Source organism: Urocampus carinirostris, chromosome 7 (assembly GCF_059441175.1).
Source record: "Urocampus carinirostris isolate Australia breed hairy pipefish chromosome 7, RoL_Ucar_1.0, whole genome shotgun sequence".
In the NCBI taxonomy this organism is placed as follows: Eukaryota; Metazoa; Chordata; class Actinopteri; order Syngnathiformes; family Syngnathidae; genus Urocampus; species Urocampus carinirostris.
In genome coordinates, this window is record NC_142355.1 from 15,105,342 (window position 1) to 15,130,471 (window position 25,130).

A 25,130-nucleotide genomic window follows, 5' to 3' on the forward strand; every position below is an offset into this window, starting at 1 on the left:
AGATAGGGCAGAGATTGTTGAAGTTATTCGGGTCTGAACCAGGCTTTTCTGAATGGACGTGACCGTGGCAGTTTTAAGGACAGAGGGGACAGAACCAGTGGAAAGGGAAGAATGGATAATGGCCAAAGGAGAGTGCGCCCTTTAAAACAGTGCACAAAATGGATGTGGAAATACGGTACAGTAATGAGCTATTTTATTTTAACATTGACTACAGGCAAGCGACGCATGAGCTTCATCTCTTTTCTTCTCTTTTTCTTTTCTCCGCTCCAGACTCTTGTTGCCATTTCAAGGCTATGTTTGCAAAAGTGTCCACCAAATTTTGAAAGAGGCATAATCCAACATACCACTGGGAAGGGAGGGGGACACCATGAGACTGGAGCTAGGCCAGGGCACAAAGCTGAATCACCCCCTTTCTCGCGAATTTTCTTTTTTTGCTGCTTTTGTAATGTTTGAGCATATTAGCGCGTTTAATTACCACTTTTAACACTTTGCACTTTTTTTTCTCGAGAAGGGAAGCATAGAAGAGGCAGGATTTTACCAGGGAAGAAGAAATATGGTCGAGCAGAGGGCTTGTGTAGAGATTTTTTTCAGATAATTCAGTTGTACTGAGTAGATGAATGTGTACTTATTGAAATTTTTCTTCCAAAACACGATATTTCCTACCATCAAACCCTGCTCCAGAGACATTTCAATTAGTCTTTTGCCACTCTCGTTCGCTCCTGGGACACCAAATCTTCCAATCACATCTTCCATCGGCACATTACCAATTCTGGCATTCAAATCTCCCAACACAACCACAAATTCCTTCGAAATGAATTCCTCTCTTCCTGGACGATATTTACCCAGAAACACCCACCTATAGCTTCCCCACTTCACATTTACGCACATCAATTTCGAGGAAACCTTACATTCCCACACTCTCTTTTGAATACTCACTCAACAACAAAGCCACACTTTCTCTAGCTTTCCGTGTACTCACACCTGACACACACACCTCACCAATCCCTCTCAACGTATTTGCATTCAATGCAAATCCATCCAACATGCCTGTCAGAAACAAACTTTCAATCTTTCTTTTACTTTTAATCGTACAACAACCACACACATTCAGCACCCCAAGTCTTAGGGTGGTCTAAGGGCACGCCTCTTCCACCCTCTGTGCGATCTTGGCTCTTTCTGGGAGATTGATCCAGAGGAGGGGGTTCTCACTCCACCCTTTTAAGACGCTTCTTACAGGAGATACAGTGGAAGAATTCTCGTTTTCTGCAACAGCACACGGATGTAAGCATAATACTCACACTGCATGGCCCGATCAGTATCATTTTTCAAATATTGTCCTTGTTGTAAAAGAAGATCTCAATTTTGGGCTATTTATTTTACCTTCCTGCATTTATAGAATGTTCGCATTGGATGAAGGGTTGAGGCCACTGGTACACATGAGTAATTGCCATTAAAGCGGCCAAAGTGGAAGTGTCACATTGTCTTTAGCCTGCCGTCTAATTACCTTCTCTTCCAATCCGGAATCATGAGTCACATTGCAATTTCCTTTAGCCCGCCTTTTTAGTAAAACACACAGTGTGTGTGTAGCATGTTGATATGACGTGTAGTCTAATTCTTCATCGCCTTGTCAGGGATCATTGATATCGTCACCTTGCTACCATCTCTATTTGAGTCTAGCCTAATTTCTGCTAGTTCATGCCGAGCTGATTAAAAACGGGAGCTTCTTCATGGACATTGCCAACACAATAAACACGCCGATTTTTCTATTTTTTGTGACTTCTTTTACACATCTTATTCTGTATGTAATTAACACAGCCCAGAAAAGCATTGACTTGCCGAGTCTGGAGGACATTGCCAGCGTTTGATACTGATTTAAAGCCAATGACATGACAAAGGGATACTCTTGGATACCACCACCTTTGTTTCCTTTTGGCTCAGAGACAGTTTCTTCCCCAGCGCCATCATAACCCTAAACAAGACTAAACTGAGAAAAAATATATATTTTGTTCATGTAAAGAAAAATGAGTATGCTTGTATTTTGCGACTTATTTTGGAATTATGTTATGTTCTTAAACGGTTAGAACTTGGGCCAGTCTCTATGCACTAACTTGTAAATAGTTTTGCCTACTTATCCTGACATTCTTCTGATCTTGTTTTTAATGTATTTGGCAGCAAGGATCCAAATGGGTGCACACAGTTTTCATAACGACAAGGGAAGTAACATAAAGGTGCTCCGCATAAGGGGAAAATCGAATAAGGATTCCAAAAATGCAAGGCCAGAAAAATACAAAGTCTTCTCAAGCATAGATGAGTTGTCAAGGGTTTTAAAGAGCGTTTCTGTCTGGCGGGATTTTCATATGATCCAACGCTGGGGATCCATGCTCTCCATAATTCAGCGGTTTTAATGAAGGCCAGGTCGCGTAATCTGGGAAACAGTCCTTTTTGCGCCTTATGCCAGGTATTAGCATGCTGGGACCTCACAGTTTTTCTCTTTTAAGTCTTTACTACATGTCTAAGCTGGAGAGCCACGTCTAATATAATTGATTGGCAGTTGAGAATATGCATTCCTTCTTGTTTCTCACTACACACACCCATGCTATCATTGACAATGTTTACGTACAGGAAATAATTTGACTGGGATCGAACCCAAACCCATTATGGATACAACAGGTGACAAATAAATGACCACTTTTACATGGCATTTGCAAACATTCCAATCGGAGTGGCAAGCACAAGCAACGTCAGTAAGCAAATAGACGTCATTTCTGCATTTAACTTTTGACATGGATAGCAACTGATGGCATTAATGTCACTCACCAAATACAAGTAGCTCATGTGTGACTGGTCAGAAGCATGGATTTACATAATATATAGATGGATGCAACTGCGGCATTTTTGCCAAGACAGAAAATAAAAATGAAATGTCCAGGAGAAATCAACCAAAACACATGATGCTTTTAGCAAGTAAGCCATTTTGTGCATGCATCATTCATCTCTTCACTTTAAGCCCACAGTTAGTTGCAGTATAAAAATGTCCAGGATGAGGGAGCAGAATAACTGCCAAATTTGAGGAATATTGTTGTTTTCTTTAGTGTGTCCCAGTTAAATAATACCAAAAGTACTAAATGTCTTTGCCAACATGTTTTCTTTGACCTTCACACAAATATGTGACTGTCCATATTGCTTCGGGATACTGAAAACAGTAAAGCGGACATAATGCCAACCTGACATCCATCAGTCGATTCCATTAAACACTCGTTTCTTTTTTTTATTGCATGACATGCACTTTATTACTCTTGCAAAGCTGGACCACTTATCCCAATAATGACTCTCTGGCAACACTCAGCGTCTGTGCGAGGGAGATTATTGAAGGAGAGGGAGCTGCCTTGGTAGCAGTGCTCAAATCGGGGTACATATAATGCTTCATAGGGCAACTTACTTATGATTGTAAAATATATCCTAAAAAGTAGCATGGATGCAAAACCAAAGCTATTTCCTCTCTTCTATCTGCTTTTAGAAAACATGTCCCCCTTTGCAAAAAGTGTTGTCATTTTTAAGGAATATTATTGTTTTTTAAGCGTTCATTCTTTTTCACTTGAACATGCCAGACATGGGAATTCACAATTGATGATTTAATCAACGAAACAAAGTAACAAACTAACCTTGGAAGACAGGAAGACGAGCAAAGAAGGGAAAAATTATGCTCTTACTGGTGAATAGGGCTGCAACTATCACCTATTTTAATAGTCAACTGTTCACCCACTAATGTAACTATTCGTCGAATGATCAGATATTTTTTATTTTTTTGTTAAATTTAAACTTTGGAAAAATTACAGGATGAGCTAAAACAATGTCTGAATAGTCACCTGTTCAAATCCAAATACAAAAAAATAATAAAGTACAGAGAGGAAGAAAATAGTGTCTGAATGATAGAGCAAATGGAAGATGCAAGCAAATCAACATTGTTATTCTTATTATTATATCATTTTCATAATATTAATAAAAAATATTATCACTGTCATTAATTGTTATTGTCATTATTGGTTTATGAATGATATTTAGTGATTACTAGCATTATATGGTTAACAGATGGGTAAAACTAACTAAATTAACCTGGTATTATTACAACTGTTATTATGATGGTTATCATTAAAACATTTATGTGACTTATGTTGTTATTATTAGTAGTATTGTTGATATCCAAATAATGCACGTGAGCAGAAGCCTTATAAAAGATGGGTTAAGCTAATAATTAAGCTTTTTATTATTTCAACGACTATTATGACTATTATGTTGTTGTTATCATTATCAACTATTGGTCTATTGCTATTACTATTGTTGAAAATTGTTATTATATAACTGTCACAATCATATCATCAAATCCATCACAATTTGGACCTATATTTCCAAACAAAAGAATCTATGAGGTGAATCAATCTGTTGGTGAGGAACAAAAACATAATAAATGGGAATACAAACACATAGATATACATCCTCAAAAGAACACAAAACTGACATACATAATCTTCACATTTCAGAGTTAGGCCAGACATGTGGGAGCTTGATCCTGGAGGCATCTGGCTCAGGCTCCTTTACCCTGTCTTTTGAATGCACAGTTAAGGACACTCAAGAATGGTGGTCCTGCTGCCTGGGGGCAGAACACCTAAGGTAGCAGGTCCAAAGATACTTGTATACCGCACAACACACACCGCAAAGCACTCCGTTTCCCCATAAGCACACAAGAAACTATGTTATCATAATAGATACTCGAATTATATAATATGCTGAAAATGTATGGAAATAGCAATAATGATGATGATGAGGGTAAAATAAGTGATGGAAGTAGTGATGGTGATGATGATAATGATGATAATGAAGAGATTGTGTATCCACAGAGCCAATGTTCATTCATTCATCCATTCATTATCTGCACCGCTTATCCTCAGTAGGGTAGCGGGGGTGCTGGAGCCCATCCCAGCTATCTTTGGGCAGTGGGCAGGGGACACCCTGAACCGGTTGCCAGCCAGTCGCAGCAGAGCCAATGTAAATATGTATATTCGAGAGGTGTTTGTTGTATGTAAATACACAGAAGAGCTAACTGTGAGAAACAATTACTAATGAAGTCAACGGGGTAGGATTTAATAAGCATATGCTTCTTCCTACTTCCTTTCAAACATGTACTAAACCAAGAACAGGCTCATTGCATTTTGCGAAGTACATTCAGTGGTCAACTGCAAAGGCTGTAATCAAAGTAAACAAGAACTGACGTTTGACGTTTTGAATATTTCAACAACACATGTTTTTCAGACAGGGATAACGCTCAAGCTCTCTTTTATGACGAAATATACGCATGTAAAATGTACCATGCATGTCATCAAAACAGTATTCATCTTGACTGTTACTCAAATCTTAACGAGGCGAGTCAGATTCAGTTTGGTTCCACTGTCCAGCGTGCTTTCTCTTTAAATGTTTGCGCATCACCGAAGTACTGCCATGATACTTAAGGTCTGCTTTGCAAAGTTCGCAATTACTGTTTTTACGAGTTCTATCCAGGCTAAAGATATGGCAAACTTTAGAAGTTTTGATGTTGACTTTGTCATTTCTGAATGTTGCCACTTGAGGCAGAGATTATATTGTTATTCTCAAAAAAGAAAGAATATATAAATGTAGAGATGGCTCACTCTGTTGTAAAAACACGTCTGGCGATAACAGTCGACAATGGACATCATCTATCCATCCGTCTTCTGCACACCCAGAAACACCCACATATTGCTTCCCCTTAACCCACATCCATTTCGAGGACACCTCTTTCCATTCCAGCACTCCAAGTCACACCTTCCCTAGCTCTCTTTGTACTCACACTTGACACTCTACCTACCACATCGCCAAAAAAGTAGGATCCATTGTCGACTATCCTTATAATCGATTTCTGCCGCCCTACTGTAGAGACAACGACAATCACCTGAACAAAACAGAAAAGGCTGCGGGAGCTGGTTGGATGACACAAGACAGAACAGACACAATTCACTGTTGGACATGATTCGGCTTGAGACCACAAAGAAAATAAGAAACACAAAACACGAAAGTCAATTTTTTTTTCTGTTCCAAAGAACAACCAAGATGTCTTAATTTGAATCCCAGTCCAAACCAAAAGAAACTCTTTGGGAGACATGATTAACTAATCCTTTGACAGCAAACCTGTTCTGTCTTCATTAGGCAGTGAAAATGAAAAAGCTATAATCAATTAATTTGCTCTTTATGTCTGTTTCTCCGATTGAACGCTTGTCATTTGTCTTTTGCTCGTCTTTAGTCTAATGAGCTTTGTTGGATTTCGTACACGGCAGACATTTTTCTTAGCCATTGTTGTTTGTTTACTCAACTGAAAAACAGAAGTGAGAAATGATTTGATTGGATTGAGGGTTGTTGCTTTCAGTAACAACTCAATGTGCTAGAATCAGTCAGAGAACAATTCTAGTCTTATTTTCACTGACCCTGATTTCAATTTAATTGGAAACCCTGTCTACCACTGACCTTTCAACCTAAGAATATATTATACTAATCCTAAGCACTAATTATCATGGCATGTATATTATTGTTATATAGATGGATGTGTGTTCCGATACCTGATATCGGAGTGGATTCAAGCCTTTTGTTAAGGTATCAGTACTATATCTGCCAAGGTGGACGATACCAGTAATAGCTGCTCTGGACTTGTGAGAGATGTTTCTTGATTGTCGAGATTTTTTTCTTACCTATTCAAATATAAAAAATGAAAGAGAAAATACAAAAAGGATTATATTCATATTTTAATGAGACCGGAGAATTGACATGACACAATTGCATCTGTAGAAAAAAGTTCATAAAAAATATTTATACTACTATTTTTCACATTTTTAACTCTGCACCATTATTATCATTCATATAATTAATATTATCAAACCTAATGTTTTATAATTTTGTCGTTTTAGGGGGAAACAAAATCAGAATCTACCTGGTAAACAAACAAGAGTTGTTTTTTAATGCCTCCAATTTGACCTTGATGCTAATTTTTCTACTTTCTTACTAAATCCTCAGGAGAAGAGGTTATCAGAAGGTGTTGGCCTCATTAAATTTCGTAAAAGCAGCAGCCAGGACAAATCTTGCTCCGGAATAGCGAGTGCACTTATTTAGGATTATCAACAGAACTAAAAAGCATCGAAGGCCGGGTCAGGTCCCCTCAGTACGCCACGGGACAGCGAGATGCCCGCTTAGTGCCTGAGTCATTAATCACCAGCTCATTATCGAGCTTTGGTGGGTGCACGCATGTTTATGTATGCATGCACATCCAGGATTTAAAATCGTTTTTCTTTTGCAAGCTCCCCTCGTGCCACCATTCCACAAAAAAACATTACTCAATGCTGAGGAAGACAGAGGCCAAAGTACCAGCGGAGCCAGGTAAAAGTACTATCCGAGTGTGTTTACCCTTTGGCCGCTGTGTGAGGATTGCCTTCAGGCTTCATTTGGACTCATGAATCTATGCATAGCAATGTGTGGCAAATGGTAATTAGCATTTCATTTTTGACATTTTAGCGTCCGCTTGTTGAATGTGACAGGTGTGACTACAAAAGTCAGGTTTGTGAATATCATCGCTTTCCTTTCAGGGGGTATTAATCAAATACGGTAATCCCTCGCTTTGCGCAGTGGTTGCATTCCAAAAAGGTTGTGCGATAGTCAAATCACGCAAAGTAGGAGTTTTTATTTATGTATTTTTCTCGTATACAATGAATCCCAAGAACAAACCCAAACTACAGGCTCAATTATTAGATTAACAAATAAAAGTACTGTCATTTAAATCAGTGTCTGAAATAACGTCTGCCCAGACGGGGCGCGCATCTTTTACGTCGGGTGGCAAACTAACAATACGTCTCCGCCCGAGTGGCCGAAAATCTTTTCAAGGAAAAAAAAATATTTCGGTTTTCGGTATAGGAATGCAAGTACAGTTCATTGTAGTTCAAAATAAAAATAATTGGAAAGAGCCGTTGAGTCTTTAATATGTCTTAAAAACAAATGATGTCTCATAATCAGCACAACATTGTTTTTTTTTAAAGGAAATTAAAGCCACTAGTGTATTGTACGGTGTGATACTCAAAATTGTTGAACAAAATAGTTTTTCCTAAGGATCCGGTATCAGAATTGTTAAACTGTCAACACTATGGTTCGGCTCATCTCTGAAGAGCAGAACGACACTTTATACCAAAAAACAACAGGAACCAAAAGATGAAGCTGCTGTATCCGAGTCAGATCAGGAGGCTTCTCTACTGCTGGTAACCATGGAAACCTGTACATCTGTTTCATCTTGGGGAGCAAACATCTATCCATAAAAACAGGCTGGAGAGACATGGGCGCTGCCGGGCTGCAATTGCCTGAGACACACCACAGTAAGGGCGGCACGGCGGATGAGTAGTTAGTGAGTCGGCGGAACAGTTCTGAGGTCTTGGGATCAAATCCAGCTACCAGCCATCCTGTGCAGAGTTTGCAAGTTCTCCCCGTGTTTGCGTGTGTTTCCTCCAAAAACATGCATGTCAGTTTAATTGGCCTGTCCAAATGATCCCTGATTGTGAATGAGCGAGTGAGTTGTCTGTCTCTGTGCGCCCTGCGACTAGCTGGCAACCAGTTCAGGGTGTCCCGTTCCCACTCCTCGAAGATGGCTGGGATGGGCTACTGAGGATAAGTAGTGTAGATAATGGCTAGGTACCACAGGAAGGAAGGTTGAGGGATCCGTGAACCGTGAACAAATAGATAACTTACGCGTTTGGGATATTTGTGAATGTGAATTTCCCTTAGGGGATGAATAAAGTATCTATCTATCTATCTATCTATCTATCTATCTATTTAAAAGAAAAAAAATGAACTTTAAATCAATTTATTTTGCAACAGTTGTTTAGTTGAATCAACCCCTTTTATTTTCTTCGTTGAAGTATTTGTTTTTGCCATAGCTTATATCAGTCGGTCACATCCAAAAACATTAAATCCCCTTGTTAGCCTACTTTCGTCGTGAGCTGATCTGATAAGTCTATCGCCAAGGCAATAATGTTATCCCTGTGGCTATTTTCTTGTGAGTCATGCACGGTGCGATTCCCCCTAAAGTCATGGTGGCATCGCGATTACGCCTTTAAGAAGTGTATTGAGTTCCTGAAGGGCATCACAGCAGGCGCAGGTCTGAAATGCACAGCACGCCATTGCGTTTCGCCGAATTTGAAGCTACGCTATGAACTATGAAAGAGTGACTTTGAAGGTCAATGTTTTCTTTCAACAGGCATAGCATAAAAGGAATCAGGGTTTTCTTGCTGGGTTCCTTTGTCAAACCCTCAAAAGAAACCATTTTTTTTTACGGTATATTAGTGCATTACAGCTATTAACCTTCTTTCATCGTGACTGCGTGTGTCTATAGAGTAGTGATCCCCAACCTTTTTTATACCTTGGACCGGTTTGATTTCTGACAATAGGAAATTTGTACTGTTTCTAAAACAATGATTAAAATTATAATAACAACAACCTTGATAACAATAATATAATAATTTGCTTTCTGTTCGGCCTGGCATCCAACCACTCACAGCCCTGTACCGATGAGCAGACCAAGGGTTGAGGACCACGGCTATAAAGGACTTTAAGAAAAAAGGTGCAGATAATGGATGGTTGGATAATTCTCATTGACTTGCCCAATCTGGTCCGAATTCTCCAGCACACAAGGTTTTGGGGTCTTTGGGTGCCTAAAGCAGGAAGATGGTGAACAATCATATCAGCTCCCGCTAGGTGAGGCTCATGTTATGTAAAATTGATAACATTTATTGACCCACAAGTTTTCAAAAAAAATGCATGTTTATATGATAGTCCATTTATTTGGACTTATTATTCAAATCAATGATCTTTTTTTTTCCGGGATTGTTTTTTTTATTTCACCACTAGAAGACACATAATGTCCCTTTAAATTGGGTAATTTGCAAGTGAACTTACTAGTGCGGTTTATCCAGCAGAAACAAATATTGGCAGTAAGCTGCCGGAGGGGGCCTCGTGTCGGCTGCCCGGACAGAGTACCTGTGCACAAGATGAACCACGAGACATTAAAGCAATAAAAAATAATCACAAAAGCACATAACAAACGTTACCACTTTCCACGGGGACGAAATGGTGCTGACAGTTGTGTGGAAGCCAAGACTTCCTTCTATTAATATCTGAGGGCTCTCTGTGGCTTTACAACAAAAACAAACAAAAGAGCGTTGCTGGAATATCAATCTGACTTCTTCTCATTCCCCAGCGAGCGTCCTCTGGGCATTATAGCTGACTCCGTGGTTTTGTTTGTTTTCACTTTTTTTTCCCTATTTTTAGGTCAGAGTTACCTCATTATAATGCAACATCATCATTATTGATAGGATATCAATTAGGGTGAGTTTTTTCTTTTTTTTTCAACTTCCGGGCTGACCTGCAGTATGTTGCAATATTTCTATAGTTATTGCTAAATGAAACGGAGAATTTTCAATTCATTTTCGGAATGCAAAACCCCCAAAATAATATCTGATTTTTAAATTAATTTTCTTTCTGCAAACCAACCAAAATATTATCTGAATTTCACATTTGTTTTCTAAACGCAAGCCCCCCAAAGTAATATCTGAATTTCAAATTGGCTTTCTTTTTTACAATCCTGCCAAAATAATTTCTAAATTTCAAATTAGTTTTCTTTCTGCAAACCCCCCAAAATAATATCTGAATTCCGAATAGGTTTTATTTCTGCGAACCCCAAAATGAAAAATATCTGTACTGTTTTGCTCATGTTAAAGGTGGGATTCGTCATCTGAGGTGTCTTTCGAAAGTAGAATATTATATCTATTAAATATGTATTAAGACAAGTGAGTGGCTCCCTATGTTGACTGGTGTGAGACAGGGGTGTGTGATGTCACCATAGCTGTTCCATGTGTACATGGATGGCGTGGTGAGAGAGGTGAATGCAAGAGTATTTGGCAGAGGTGTAGAGCTGATGGATAACAGTGGAACGCTGTGGCAGGTAAGTCAGTTGTTGTTTGCAGATTCTGAGGAAACATTGACAAGGTTGGTAACGGAGTTTGGAAGAGTATGTGATAGGCGTAAGTTATGTGTAAATGTTTGGAAAAGTAGGGTGATGAAGTGTTCACGTGATGGAGTGGGCATGGCGTTAGAAATAAGGTTGCATGGACAGGTGCTGGAAGAAGTTGAAAGCTTTAGGTACTTGAGTTGTGATGTGGCTGCAGTTGGTGGAATGGAGTGCGAGATATTGCACAAAGTGAATCAAGGAAGCAAGGTTTTGGGTGCTCTGAGGAGAGTGATGAGCAACAAGAGTCTGAGTATGGATGTTAAGAGGGCACTGTATAAGAGTGTGATTGTGCCGACTGTGTTGTATGGTGCAGAGACTTGGAGCCTGAACGCAGATTTAAGAAGAAAATTAAATGTTTTTGAGATGAAGTGTTTGAGGAGTACGTTAGGAGTGACAAGATTGGATAGATTGAGGAATGAAATTGTGAGAGACAGAACTGGAGTAGTCGTGGAACTGAGCAAGTGTGTGGATAAGAGAGTACTCGGTTGGTTTGGATACATGGAGAGGATGGATGAGGAGCGAATGTTGAGTTATTTAATGCTCGTCCCCACAGTTTTTTGTTAGTGTAAGCATGAAATGATGTAAGCAAGAAAAGGCCTTTTTAAAATACAGTCTAAACACCAACCCATCCATCCATCCATTTCTGCCCCGTTTATGCTGAGTAGGGTCCCGGAGTTGCTGGAGCCCATCCCAGCTATCTTTGTACAGAAGGCAGGGGACACCCTGAACTGGTCGCCAGCCAGTCGCAGGGCACACAGAGACTCACAACCCACTCGCTCATACACATCTAGGGACAATTTGGACAGGCCAATGCATGTTTTTGGAATGTGGGAGGAAATCGGAATGTCCGGAGGAAACACACGCAGGCACAGGGAGAACATGCAAACTCTGCACTAAGAGGCCATGGTAATTGGAATTGAACCCTGGACCTCTGCACTGCGGGGCTGCACGCTAACCATCCACCTGCCGTATAGTTACTTTAGCATGAAAGGGTGAAAGTAAGAAAAGGCCTGCTTCAAATACAGTCCAAACACCAACCTATCCGTCCATTATCTGCACCACTTATCCTCAGTAGGGTCCCGGGAAGCCAGAACCCATTCCATCTATCTTCGGGCAGTGGGCAGGGGACAACCTGAACTGGTTGCCAGCCAGTCGCAAGGCACAAAGTGTCCGGCTACTGACTCGCTCATTCACACCTAGGGACAATTTGAACCAGCTCAACAACCAGAAATGTGTGTTGTTGGAATGTGGGAGGAAACTGGAGTACCCGGAGTAAACCCAAGCAAGCACGGAAGGAACATGCAAACGCCACACAGGGAAGGTGCGGTAGCTGAAATCGAACCCAACTGCTTGCTAACCACCCTGCCGCCTAAACCACTAAAAAAGATTAAAATGTTTTTTTTTCTAGCGGGTATAACAAATGCATGTCCTTGCACGCACCACAAAAGGAGTTTGACTGAGGCTGCAATGGTGACTTAAGCCAGATGAATGCATCAGTGAGTAGAAATTTCCAAATTCTAGACTGCACCTTTAAATATTCTTGACTAATTTTACAACATTACTATTATGTTTTGAGAGTTACCATACTTTAAACTTATTTCATAGAAAAATAAAAATGTAGAAATGAAGATAAGCACAAATATCCAATGTGGCAAACAATTTAGCTCATTTGAATAACGATTTTCAACTCCTAGCTGACTCAAGCTGTCAGAAAACCATAAGAAGTAAAAGGCATATGTAGTCGAGTGATAACAGAATAGCAGAATCACCAGAATACTTTTATCAATTTACTGAAAAAACAAATTAAAAGTGAAGAGAATCGTAGGGGGGAAAAAACATGTTTTTGTTTGTTTCACCTTATCGTGGTGGGGCACTTTGCGCGTCTCCATGACCCCTAGAGCTATGTCGGCGGGAGTCTCGTACTCCTGGTAGGGTTACCCAAGCCGAACAGGTCGAAGGGTAGAGTCCATACTAAGAGTGATCCCAAAAGCTGGTGGCGGCACGCTTTGAGGCGGTTTCCCACAGACCTGGATCCCGTCAACCGCCTGCAGTTGTAGGAAGATGCCGGTCGTCTAGGGTCTCCCTTGCCACTGGAACCATCTTCTTTACAATCAAGATAGTGGCGTTGGGGAAAGCGCACCCCTTACGCCACTTTAAAAACCATCATTGCGCAGGTATCCTCTTTTACCTGAGTCTCAGACCACAATCCAGGATCGGACTGTTCAAACATCAGCAGACTCACAAATAAAAGAAGATGGTCATCATCGAATCGATGGACAACCCCAACGAACGACGTTGGAGAAATTTTACCATTTTAAGTATTATTATTTTCTCGCTTTACTACTTAACTGTCTATTTTTTTCAATTTGAGTAAGAAAAAAAACGTAAAATATTCAAAATGTAGATTTTGGTTCATTTCTACCTTAAACTCTTTGAGCAGAATAGTCTGTCCAACAAGCGGAACACCAATATCAAAGAATTGAACAGAATTGATTAAAATTGTCTTTATTGTCTTTGATAACATTTAGCAGAAATACACATTCCTAGTTAGGCCGGTAAATAAGATATGAGTAGCCATTTTTCAATGCAACGTGCAAGACATAAATATTTCCCAGTTTTGTGTGCTTGTTTAGGGTGGTGACAGCCCTTAGGAAGACAAACTGCCTCTGAACCTGTTAGGTCTTGTTTTAAATGAACCTTAACCATACTAGGATGGGTCCTTTATAATGTTGATGGCTTTACTGCGGTATAGCAAGCCGGCAATGTCTTCCAAACGGGGCAGAGAGCAGCCAATGATTTTCTGGGCGGTGTTGATCACTGTATATGGAAAGAAAAGAAACAAGGGCCTCTCCATCCTCTGCGTGCCGCACCGCACAATGCCATTTGTTTGTGATTGCCTTACATCAGTCTCAGTGATTCTATCTCACTTCGCCACCGGGATATTTTTCATTCTTAAGCGAGCTCAGTGGCGCTCCCACCTGGGAACGCTACTCGCGTTTACCAAGAATCATATGGATAATTCAGGATTATTCATGAAACATTGAATCTGGATGAATTATTCAAGAGGCATGTGTAACTCATCGCGAGTCCCCGCGGTCTTGTAAAGCACTTAGGGGAGCCCGCACTAACTCGGTAACATCCCGCTGTTACCTTCAAGCTTCTGTGACCTCATTCTGGGTCCCAAACTGTCAACCAGTGTCGGGAGTGGGACTGAGCATCTCATCAATACAAAATTATAACCAGGGTTGGGTAGGGTTACTTTAACTGGATTACTTTCAATTACTTTTGGATTACTCCAATACCAAATATGCTAATAAAAGACAAAAGAATCTAAATATGAATACAATTATGACTCACAACATGTGGTAAGCTTTCTCTCCTGGCTTTGGTTTATTTGATCTCCGGCAAAACTAACATAAAATGCGACAGAAACAAAATGAAAATAAATCCGAACAGCTTGCCAACATCATTTTTGCCGATCCATGTATTCCGTTGCTCCCCAAGCCTGCACAAAATTTAGTAATTTTATTCATATTTAGTTTCTTTTGTCTTTTATTAGCATATTTGGTATTGGAGAAATCCAAAAGTAATTGAAATTATTCAAGTTAAAGTAACCCTACCCAACCCTGATTATAAAACATATAAACAGATATAACACGTAAAGGAAATTATAATTATTATAATTATAATTATAACAGAGAATCAATGTCCTTCCTATCAACAAAAAGCATTTATTTTAGAAGTAGATTAAAATAATCAATGTAAATTCAAGTCTCATCTCATCTCATTAGCCGTACCGCTTATCCTCATTAGGGTCGCGGGGGGGCTGGAGCCCATCCTAGCCATCTCCGGGCAGTGGGCAGGGGACACCCTGAACTGGTTGCCAGCCAATCGCAGGGCACACAGGGACAGACAACTCATTCGCTCATTCACACCTATGGACAATTTGGACCGGCCAATTCACCTGAAATGCATGTTTTTGGAACGTGGGAGGAAACCGGAGTGCCCGGAGGAAACCCACGCAAGCACGGGGAGAACATACAAACTCCGCACAGGAAGTCTGGAGCTGGATTTGAACCCACGACAGGTTCCCATGACATGAACTGTGCCGCACAAGCGCTAACCACTGCGCCGCCGTGCTGCCCGTAAGTGATTTTATAAAAATAAAATAAATTAAAAAATAAACACTAGTTGAGGATAATAATAATAATAATAATAATACATTTTACTTTAAAGCACCTATCAGGACACCCAAGTTCGCTGTAAACCGAAAATAAAACAAGAATAAAACAAGAAAGTAATAAATAGCAAATAAAACCCAAGTAAAGTTAATATTTGAATTTAGAAAACTTACTGCCAGTTGTTTCCTCAAGTTCGATGTGGAATTCTTGAATGCAGAAATCTCCGTTTGTTTAGGCAAACTATTTGCTAGGCGACATTTTCGATCTCTTTCATCCGTAAACTAAATTTCCCCCACTGAAGTTGAAAATAGTCACGTGACGAGGCTGCTTTGTTTGATTGGTTAATATGGTAGCGCCTGCCGGAGATGCCCGTCACAATGAAGACAGATGCATACTTACGTGGAGGGAATTTATAAAGTAACGAAGTAATGACTCCAATGTTGCCTAATATAGCGGAGTAAAAGTACCGTTTTTTCTTTCATTGAATTTAATCAACTAAAAGTCAAAGTATAGGGATTTTAAAATTTCCCAAAACCTACTTAAGTCAATGTAACTGAGTAAATGTACTCCGTTAACACGCACCTCTGATTCCACGTGAAGAATAAGAGTGTCTGATATAATCTGCTGCTTTTCAATGTCGAAAGGTTGGCCTGTATGGGTAACTCCCTGATATGGGATGTGTGTTACAGGTCACCACGATTGGTTTAGTATTAGTTTCCGAGATCGCAGTCTTCAAACCCAGACTGGGTCCAGCCTTGAGACCTTGGACCTGTTCCCATGTTGGCTTGTTGACCAATCCCTAAACCTGTCGTTTTTTTGAGAAGTATTCTCTACCTTTTTTTTTTTAAATAGTTTTCTGTAATTTGGGTTCTACAATTGTGATTTACAGGAGGTCCAGTAGAACAGTAGTCTCATATTCACGGCCTAGGGGGCAATTGCAGTCCGCGGGGCGATGATTTGAGGCCCCAGCCTTCAAATGAAAGTCTAACGGGACCGTGTGTATCATCAAGCAGCTCTGATGGGGAAAATATAATCCATTAAAAAAACAAATAATAAAAAAAAAAAAAAAATACATGAGCTATGACATAAAAATCCATGTTTTTAAATACGCATAGGGAGAGAAATTTTCATCCATTTTCCATGACGTTTGCCTGTTTTCAGATGGAGCTGACATCATTGTCGGCCATCTTGCTGCTAAAGGAGCCCCCAGCCAATTCCCTTCTTATTTTCCTTTTTTTTCCCTGGCTTGTTTTCCTCTCTTTTTCTCTCGTATTCATCTTTTTCTTTCCACATTTCTTCTTTCTTTGCCCTTTTTCTTTTTTCCTTTCCCTTTTTTCCTCTTTTTTTAATTATTTTTCTTTTCCCAATTTTTTTCTATTTCCTTTTTTTCCCCTTCTTTTTTTCTTTCCTCTCATAAGGCTGAGCAAAAAAAAGAGAAAGAAAAATGTTGTGGTTTTGTCCTTTTACGCTGTAGTTTGTCTTTCTTCTTTTTAGCACTCGTTTTTGGTTAAACAGCACAATAAAGCAACATTAAGTGGTCAAATACTCTCTCTTTGATATAAGTGCAACTCACGCAACTTATGGATTCATGTATTATTGATTGATTGATTTTCACAACAATTCTTGATATTTTTTTCATTTTGTGTAGCATTTTTTTTAAATATATCTGGGAACAGTAGTTTTTTTAAATCAGAGGTTTTCATGTGGAAACCCCAATCCGGCCCAACCTCACTCTGACGACACTCAAGCAATTGAGTTTGGGTCCCCTGGAGTAGAAGCTGCTTAATTTCAGGAGTAGAAATCCAGTAGATGCCAGCGCCTGATTTTAATTTCTGCAGATATTGCCGCTTATTCCCATTCCCTCGAGGCCATTTGCACTAATGTCTCTCGAGGTACCCCACTGGGTTATATTTGCACCATACGGACGCCAAATGACGCTGTTGAAAACAAAACAAAAGCCTTTAAAAACATGAGTAGCAGGAAGCTAGACTCGAAGCCTTATTTGATTAGCACATGCATTCAGGGGAGGCAGCAGTTAAATTGTTCTATTTATTAAGTGTTAAACTAATTTCTTATTTAACTTTACAATTTGGGGATTTTATTTTTCAAAATCACAGCATCGACCCTTTGCATATCGACCTGGGCTAATTTGACAGGTTTTGCTATTTCACAGCAATAAAAACAGCAGGCTAAATGAACATGAATATGTGCCACTGCATGGAGTCATAATTGTGTAAGTTTTACAGTTATTCCTTTACATTAATTCAAATCATTCACGGTAACCATTTAGTGGTCATTAATGCATCTCGTGATTACATAGCTGTCAATCTATACGTTTTTGCGGTACAAAGTACGTTTATTATGCATTTTAAGATGTGTACGGCGGACAAGAAAATCTATACGGAAAAACGCAAATTTGTCAATTATGGGCACCATCCGGTATACACTGACTATCACGAAATGGTAAATCAATCAAGTCAAACGAGTTCGCCGCTGTAGCCTCTATCTCTGTATCATTTATTTCGTTGCAAACGAAACGAGTGGTTTGATTCTACTGTGCACATGCGTCTGCCGCCTGAGGATTTCCCATCATGCATCATTCTGTGGTAGTTGTGTAGTGAAAGGAAGTCCATCTATTTTCAGAGACCTGGCTTTTTCCGCTTAACTCATTTGCTTTGATGCATTATATTACGAATTATTATGTTGTATAAAGAAGTTAAGAAAAAAAGGAAGTATAAAAGGACAAAATGAAAAAAGACAGGTTTGTGGTTATCCCTTTAATCAGTATATTACCAATAATAATTTAATGCAGAAAATGAATTAATAATTTGAATAAGAAAATTCTACTTAATTATATTTGCATGTATGGCTCCCGAGCCCATATGGCTCTTTCTATGTATATCTATGGCTCAGAGACAAATTTGATTGCATGCAAAATATCCCCATGTTGTTCGATATTTGAGTTATTCAACCTATTCAGTTATACTCAAATCCAATCCAAAGCTAAGTGTCAAATGTTACTTCGCAGTATATATAGGGCACGTTTTCACTACAATTTACAGTCAAGGTGTCACACAAAAAAGGGGGGGAAAAAACTCGTTTTGGCTGTACAACGCTAAAGAATCCTTTATATAAAAGTTCACTATATAATCTGTGTTCAGTGTTCAGATACCTTATGATGAATCCACAGAACACACTGTAAATACGCCAAAACACCGGAAGAGAACTTAGTCTTTTGATTGGGTGAGTGGGAGGGATGGGTGGAGCCATGCAAAAAGCGAAAGCACTCCCTCCCATCTCTCGCCCTACGCCATCTGCGCCAAAAGTGAGCTCATCAGGCTCCCTATTTGCAGAATGTTGTGACGTTTTTACTCAATAACTGCTTGCATCTGGTTTTGAAACCAATATGTATGAAAAAAAGGGTCAAAAGGAGTTTAACCGATCTTGAGTGATTGCAAGAAAGAGACAAGTTTAAAGTGGTATGTTTGTTGATTTTGGGACAGGAGCTCTGGCATTATTCTCTTTTCATATTTTTTATCAAATCATCAAAAATAAATGTGCTGAAGACTAAGCTTTTGTCTGGGGTGCGGGTTTAGCAATTTTGTAAATTTGTCTCATAATATATGGTGTGGCTCTTTCCCAAAATAAAATTAATATTTTTTGCTTTTATGGCTCTTTGAGTCAAAAAGGTTCCCGACCCCTGTTCTACAGTGAACGTCCAAGCTACTTAATTTTTGAACTTTTTTTTCAAAATGTTAATTAACAATATATATGATATAACGAAACACATGTACAATATAACATGTTAAACTACATAAATAAACACGTTTGAAAAAAAATGTGGTGTAAGATTATTTTGTATTTTGTAAGGGAATATACGACAGTTTGTAAGGGCATGGAGCCCTGGAGCGTGACAGTTATGTGATTATCTTTATATTCAAATGTACGTATTTTTCCTTGTTTTATTCACTCCCCCCCATAAAATATCCCTTTATCTAGTCGTTTTTTATGAAAGGGAATCAAAAAACAGGAAAATATATATTCAAAGAAATATAAAATATGAAAAAAATGAAACTTTTATTCCAAAAGAAAAATGGATCGATAATAAAATTAAATGAAGACTCAATTGAGTAAAAAAGGAGTGATATTTTTCTTTGTTATATTTACGATTTGTCTCACGAGAGAAAACAGTTCAACTAACCTGTAGCGATAACTAATGATTACAATGTCTTGCCAAACATATGGACATCATATTTTAAGTCTTTAATTTCTTCGGTTAAATTTGGCTGGTGTAAAAAGAAGAGAGAGATTGTGTGTGAGGGATGAAAAAGGTTCATATTCAGTTACCGTTCAAGCTATCTTTCTGATGACTGCAGTGATTCAGCTTGTAATTCACAACGTAGTTCACCCTTTTGACCAGTAGATGACAGTAATAGTTTAAAGTTGCAATACTTAGGGGACACTCCTCTGCCCACGCTACAAAATCACATTTATACACATTTATTCATATAATCTAAAGTATATTTATGTGAAGATATATGTAGGTCTATATTCTGAATACAGTATTGTTATAGATATTAGTTTTGGGAATTTGAGCTCAGCCATTTTGGTCCTTTATGTCAAACAGAATACCATCACAATTACCAGGGTTGGGTAGGGTTACTTTAACTTGATTACTTTCGATTACTTTTGGATTACTCCAATACCAAATATGCTAATAAAAAACAAAAGAAACTAAATATGAATCAAATTAGGACTCACAACACGTGGTAAGATTTCTCTCCTGGCTTTGATCTCTTTGATCTATGGCAAAACTAACATAAAATGCGACAGAAACAAAATGAAAATAAATCCAAACAGCTTACCAACATCATTTTTGCCATTCCATGTATTCCGTTACTCCCCAATCCTGCACAAAATGTAGTAATTGTATTCATATTTAGTTTATTTTGTCTTTTATTAGCATATTTGGTATTGGAGTAATCCAAAAGTAATTGGAAGTAATCCAGTTAAAGTAACCCTACCCAACCCTGACAATTACTTACAGTATATTGTAGCTAGCAGCCGTTCACCTATAACATGTAATGTGGAGCAGACTTCTCACTGAATGTTAACTTACAAATTGATTTTAACACTTTTATAGAGGGAAATTAACCCATTTTTAAAAGTTTTAGCCCCTGTGTGTAATATTTGAGCACTAGATGACATTGTATTGTCTAAATACGAACAAAAAATATTGCCAAGAGTACAGCGTAGCACAAGAAGCCAGACAACTTGGCGGCAACATCTAGGTAGGAATTTCACTGTTAAAGAAATACAAATTTCTCAACCCTCGATTTTTTTTTTATATGATAGATATGATAGGGGCGGCAGTAGCTCAGGAGGTAGAGCGCTCGTCTTGGGATCAAGGGATCCCAGTTCGAATCTCGGCTTGTCCATGTTACATGTCGAAGTGTTCTTGGGTAAGACACTGAACCCCTAACGCCCCCAATAAGCAGGTTAGCGTCTTACATGGCTGCAATACAAGGCCGCTATTGGAAATTGTGAAGCACACTGTAAAGCGCTTTCGGAAGTCATTGACTTGAAAAGCGCTATATATATGCAGATCATTTCATTTCATTCATGTTTTTTTTTTTCCTAATATTCAAATCGATATTTTCGTTTTGGTTTTTTTTTTTAACTAAATGAAAGTATTTTAAACCACACTGTCCTTATATAGGTCGGATGCGTTGTTTCAGGTGTCCCCAAAATGTTTGAGGTCTAAGATTTCCTCTATTAATTATGTTTTTACAATGCCCAACTGAGTTCAAAGAGCCCTTATTAGTTCGACAAATAGGGGCTGGGAGGAGAGCTGGAAAATTAGGTAATACTCTTCCCTGTGGGTATTTTTCATTTGTTTTTATTTTTATGTCTAACATAAAAATGGTGAAAGCAATAAGAGGCTTTCCTTAAGTATAATCCAAATACCAACCCAAACCCCAGCAAAGATTTATTTGAAACAAAGAATGTGGAATTCATTTTTGTGTAGGGCTTATTTGATCTAAAGGTTATAGAATAAACTGATTGAAGTGCAACAGTACTTAGAAAAATTAATTTGTCTGAGAAAGACTTTTTGAAGGAACAAAATTTGGCCATACTGTAAAAGTCGAACAAAAACAACCAAATCATATGTTCAAGATCTAATAGATTAGTCAAGATTGACATACAATATCAAAGTAAGATTATAAATAGATCACAAAATATGTAACAGACAGAAATAATGTGCCCAAGTTGAGCCAAACAAATAATGAAATCAGGTACGGCATCTGCTTTAAAAAATGAGGCAACTTTTTTGAATGAATGACTCCAAACATGATTTTCTGCATGTGGTTTATTGTATTGTGGACTGTTACACTCCCAAAAGAGAAAAACAGAGTCTGGCAAGTGGAGACTGGGTTGCTGGAAGGATCTTATGGTGTTTTCAATCCCCTCCGGTGTGATTTGAGTTGCTCATGTCCAGCTAGTGGGGAACAGAGCAGAGGTGTCTCTCTCAACACGACCACCCCTCCCACCTTTCCTGCATCCCACTCACTCTCTCTATCCCTTCCTAAAAATAGCCCAAAGTCGTGATCAGCCTGTCTTTTGCAGAGCGCGGGTATTATTGGGTGGCTTTTGAGAGGGGAGGGAAATTGGGGTGATTATAGATTGAGGCAACCAGCCCCTCTTCGCAGGGACTCCCCACCCTCCCCAAAAACTCTGGCGTGTGCATGCTGAATTAATGTGATGCTATTTCTGGGTAACCCCCCCTCCTGTTTGCAAGGAGTGGGGGACCTAAATACGCAGTGACGTCAATGCAGGTCAATTGCAGACTGGTGGAATTGAGTGGCTCGCATTTGTGCACGGGGAGGCGGGGGGGGTGTCTTATCATGCTTTTTTCTGTGTTACCTACCGGAAAGAAAAAGGGGGGTATATTGTAGGGACGGGAGTGAAAATGGAGGCGCGCACTCTGGAGCGGAGAAGAAACAGACGGGAAAGCTCGGACATGTTGCATCAGAGGCAAGTGACTGCAGCGCTTACAGGTACGTACGGACGCGCTCGGTTAACGGAGCCGCAGATGCTTGGATGCGCGCAGGCGCTCTCGGATTCTCATTCCGTCTCTCCCGAGGGCTGTTTTGCACTTGCGTTTGGACCAATTTGGGGCGTTCGCTGGGGGGAGGTAAGTCACGTATACGCAAAAGGCACGCGCGCAAACACAGATGTTTTTTTGTTGTTGCAGTTGTACATGAAAATGTGTCCGTGCTTAGCGCCTCATGGTGTTGTGATGATTGTGATTATTGTTATTGTTGTGCCAGAAACGTTGCGGTGCACGTGCACGGCACGCAGAAATTCCGCTCACATTAAGAAACTTAGATTTGTTTTCCCTCTTATTGAATGTACATGCATTTTGTAACCCATCATTGCATGGTGATCGTTTGATCTTTTCTTTTTCTCTGCAGTCCGACCACGTGTCATCATCTTAAAAGAGATCCATGTATGCTCTTAAACATGTGGCCTGTGTGTAGACAGGGTGGTAGAATTGGGCTAGGGGGAGTGGGGGGGGTTCATAGGGAAGGTTAGGGCGTGTGTCGAACCGACAAGTGGCTGCTGCCGACAGGATGTCAGCTTTCAGGACCACGGATAGCTCACATCGGGCTCAAGTGAAAGTCAGGTGGCGATTTTATATCATTTAATAGTTTTTCATCTTTACAAGGCAGATTGGCGTACCTAATTTTGTGGCCACAGGATGAACATACGCATGTGCGTGTGTGCGTGTGTGTTTGCAAGTCAATAAATGTGGCCAGCCACCTGTTACAGGGTTCGTAAGCTTTCTTTATGAATATTTGGCATAGTGTTTGCATCGACATGCAGTGAGGTTCATTTCCAGTAAGGCACTGTCAGACTTATAAATAAGTCAACCTAAACTCGATTAGCAGACTAAGAAATATATAAACTGTAGGACAGGATAAAACTGTATTGTCTTACCTTAGCTTCTAAATAAAGTACAGGGTGTTCCAAAATGTTGGACCCAACTTTGATGGCCAATAACAGTTTTCAGTTGGAATTGCCTCAAATCTCCACATCTTGTGTAAAAACAATTCAGGTTTTTGTGTGTAACGTTTGGCATTTCTATCTTTTCAGGTAAACAAATAATATCCACAACAAAAGAAAAGACGTGTTACGTGTTAGAGTATGCTTGGAATCAGTCACTATAGACATTTCCCTCACATATTTTGCAAAGAAGGCACCAACTACAAAACAAAAATGTCAAAGACATGCTACAGCAAGTTTGGCACAAGCTAGAATACCAAATTGAAATGTGGAGAGTCACAGGTGGCGCTCATATTGAACATTTATGAAAATCTGTCATTGAAGCAACAAATATTTGTACTTCTCTTTGTAAATTATCTAATAAAACATATGGCATTATATATTAAGTGTATTTAGTTTCATTAAGATCATCAGGTAGTTTCTGGGACATGTGCATTTAAAATGAGGTCAAACCATCAATGGATAGGTAATCCTCCATTTGGAAATATTAACCTTCACTAAAGTGTTATGTTTGACAAATCAAAATTGGCCCTTAATGATGTATGATAGCAATACGTACTGTTCCTAAATGTCCCAGTTTGTACTATACAGGGACACCTGGTGGTATAAAAATACTTCATTTAAAAAAAATACTATTAGTTCACATATTAAGCAAACAGACGTGTACCATGTGATGATCACTATTTTTTCTGAGGCTTGTATGTTTAGAATTTTTTCAAGTAGAATAAATTTGATAGTTTTCCGGCCTAATTCTTATTACAGTACCACACAATATATCTACCGGTGTTTACTTAACACTATGCATATAAGCACAATATTTTCACTGAGTAAGTGTTAAAAGTTGAGACCTTACGTGTTCATTTTATACTTAAATCTTTTAACAGGAACCCCATGAACATATGGGCTTCTTTAACACAGTGTTAACACTGGTTCTTTTAATCTGTGCGAAGCTCAAATGGGAATTTTACCAAAGTAAGTTGCCCCGGTTGTGCTTTTAACGCTTAACAGTCACTGACCTTCCACAACTGAACTCTCATGATGATCGCAGAGTCCCATAATTCAGACATCGTCCATTTTTTTCCACTGTTTCCTTCTCTAGGTCCTCATGTTAGCCACTTGGCTGAAAATTATGGATTGTTGATAGCCTTGTTTTGATAGCTGCTCCAACTTTGTCCTTCAATGTCACATGCCTTTCACAGCTTTTCATGCTGAATACTGAGGTTCAACCTTCCAGCACTTAACTCTGACCAATTCCAGTGTTTAGCTCTTTTCAGGTAGTCCGGGCATATCCAGCTCAGAGAGATTAACACCAGCTTTTATGTTATCCCAATGGCTGAAAGTCAATTTTAAAAAATACGGAAATAGTGCCTATTTGATTATCACATGCATTTAGGGGGGCAGCAGTTAAATTGTTATATTTATTAAGTGCTAAACTTGTTTCTTATTTAACTTTACAATTTTGGAATTTTATATTTTATTTTTCAAAATCACAGCATATTGTGAATATTATTAATAGAATTGGTAGGTAAACGTATTTTAATGCTGAATGTCTGTAGGTGCACAGTGAGGCACGCAATTCTTGCACTTCATGGCAGAGGGCAATAGTGAGACCAACTCTTTTCATGTGTTGAATGGGAAAAAAACAAGAGTCCAAGAGGGACCTCCAGAAGCTTAGCTGAACTGCACATCATGAGGCGTTCAAATTTGTCTCGAAAACTGTTGGTGCCAAATCTCATTTTTAGCCTTCATCTTCTAAAATAATAAGCAATGTTTTTGTT

General features: G+C 39.1%; 1 long non-coding RNA gene across 1 annotated transcript; it reads right to left on the reverse strand.

Moving 5' to 3' along the window:
- Positions 1-8,929: 8,929 nt before the first annotated feature.
- On the reverse strand, positions 8,930-15,591 carry LOC148362429 (uncharacterized). Its single transcript, XR_015850812.1, has 4 exons — positions 15,459-15,591; positions 9,994-10,074; positions 9,465-9,749; positions 8,930-9,391 (listed from the first exon to the last, which is right to left on the reverse strand). It is a non-coding gene; the product is annotated as an uncharacterized LOC148362429 (long non-coding RNA).
- Positions 15,592-25,130: the final 9,539 nt, after the last annotated feature.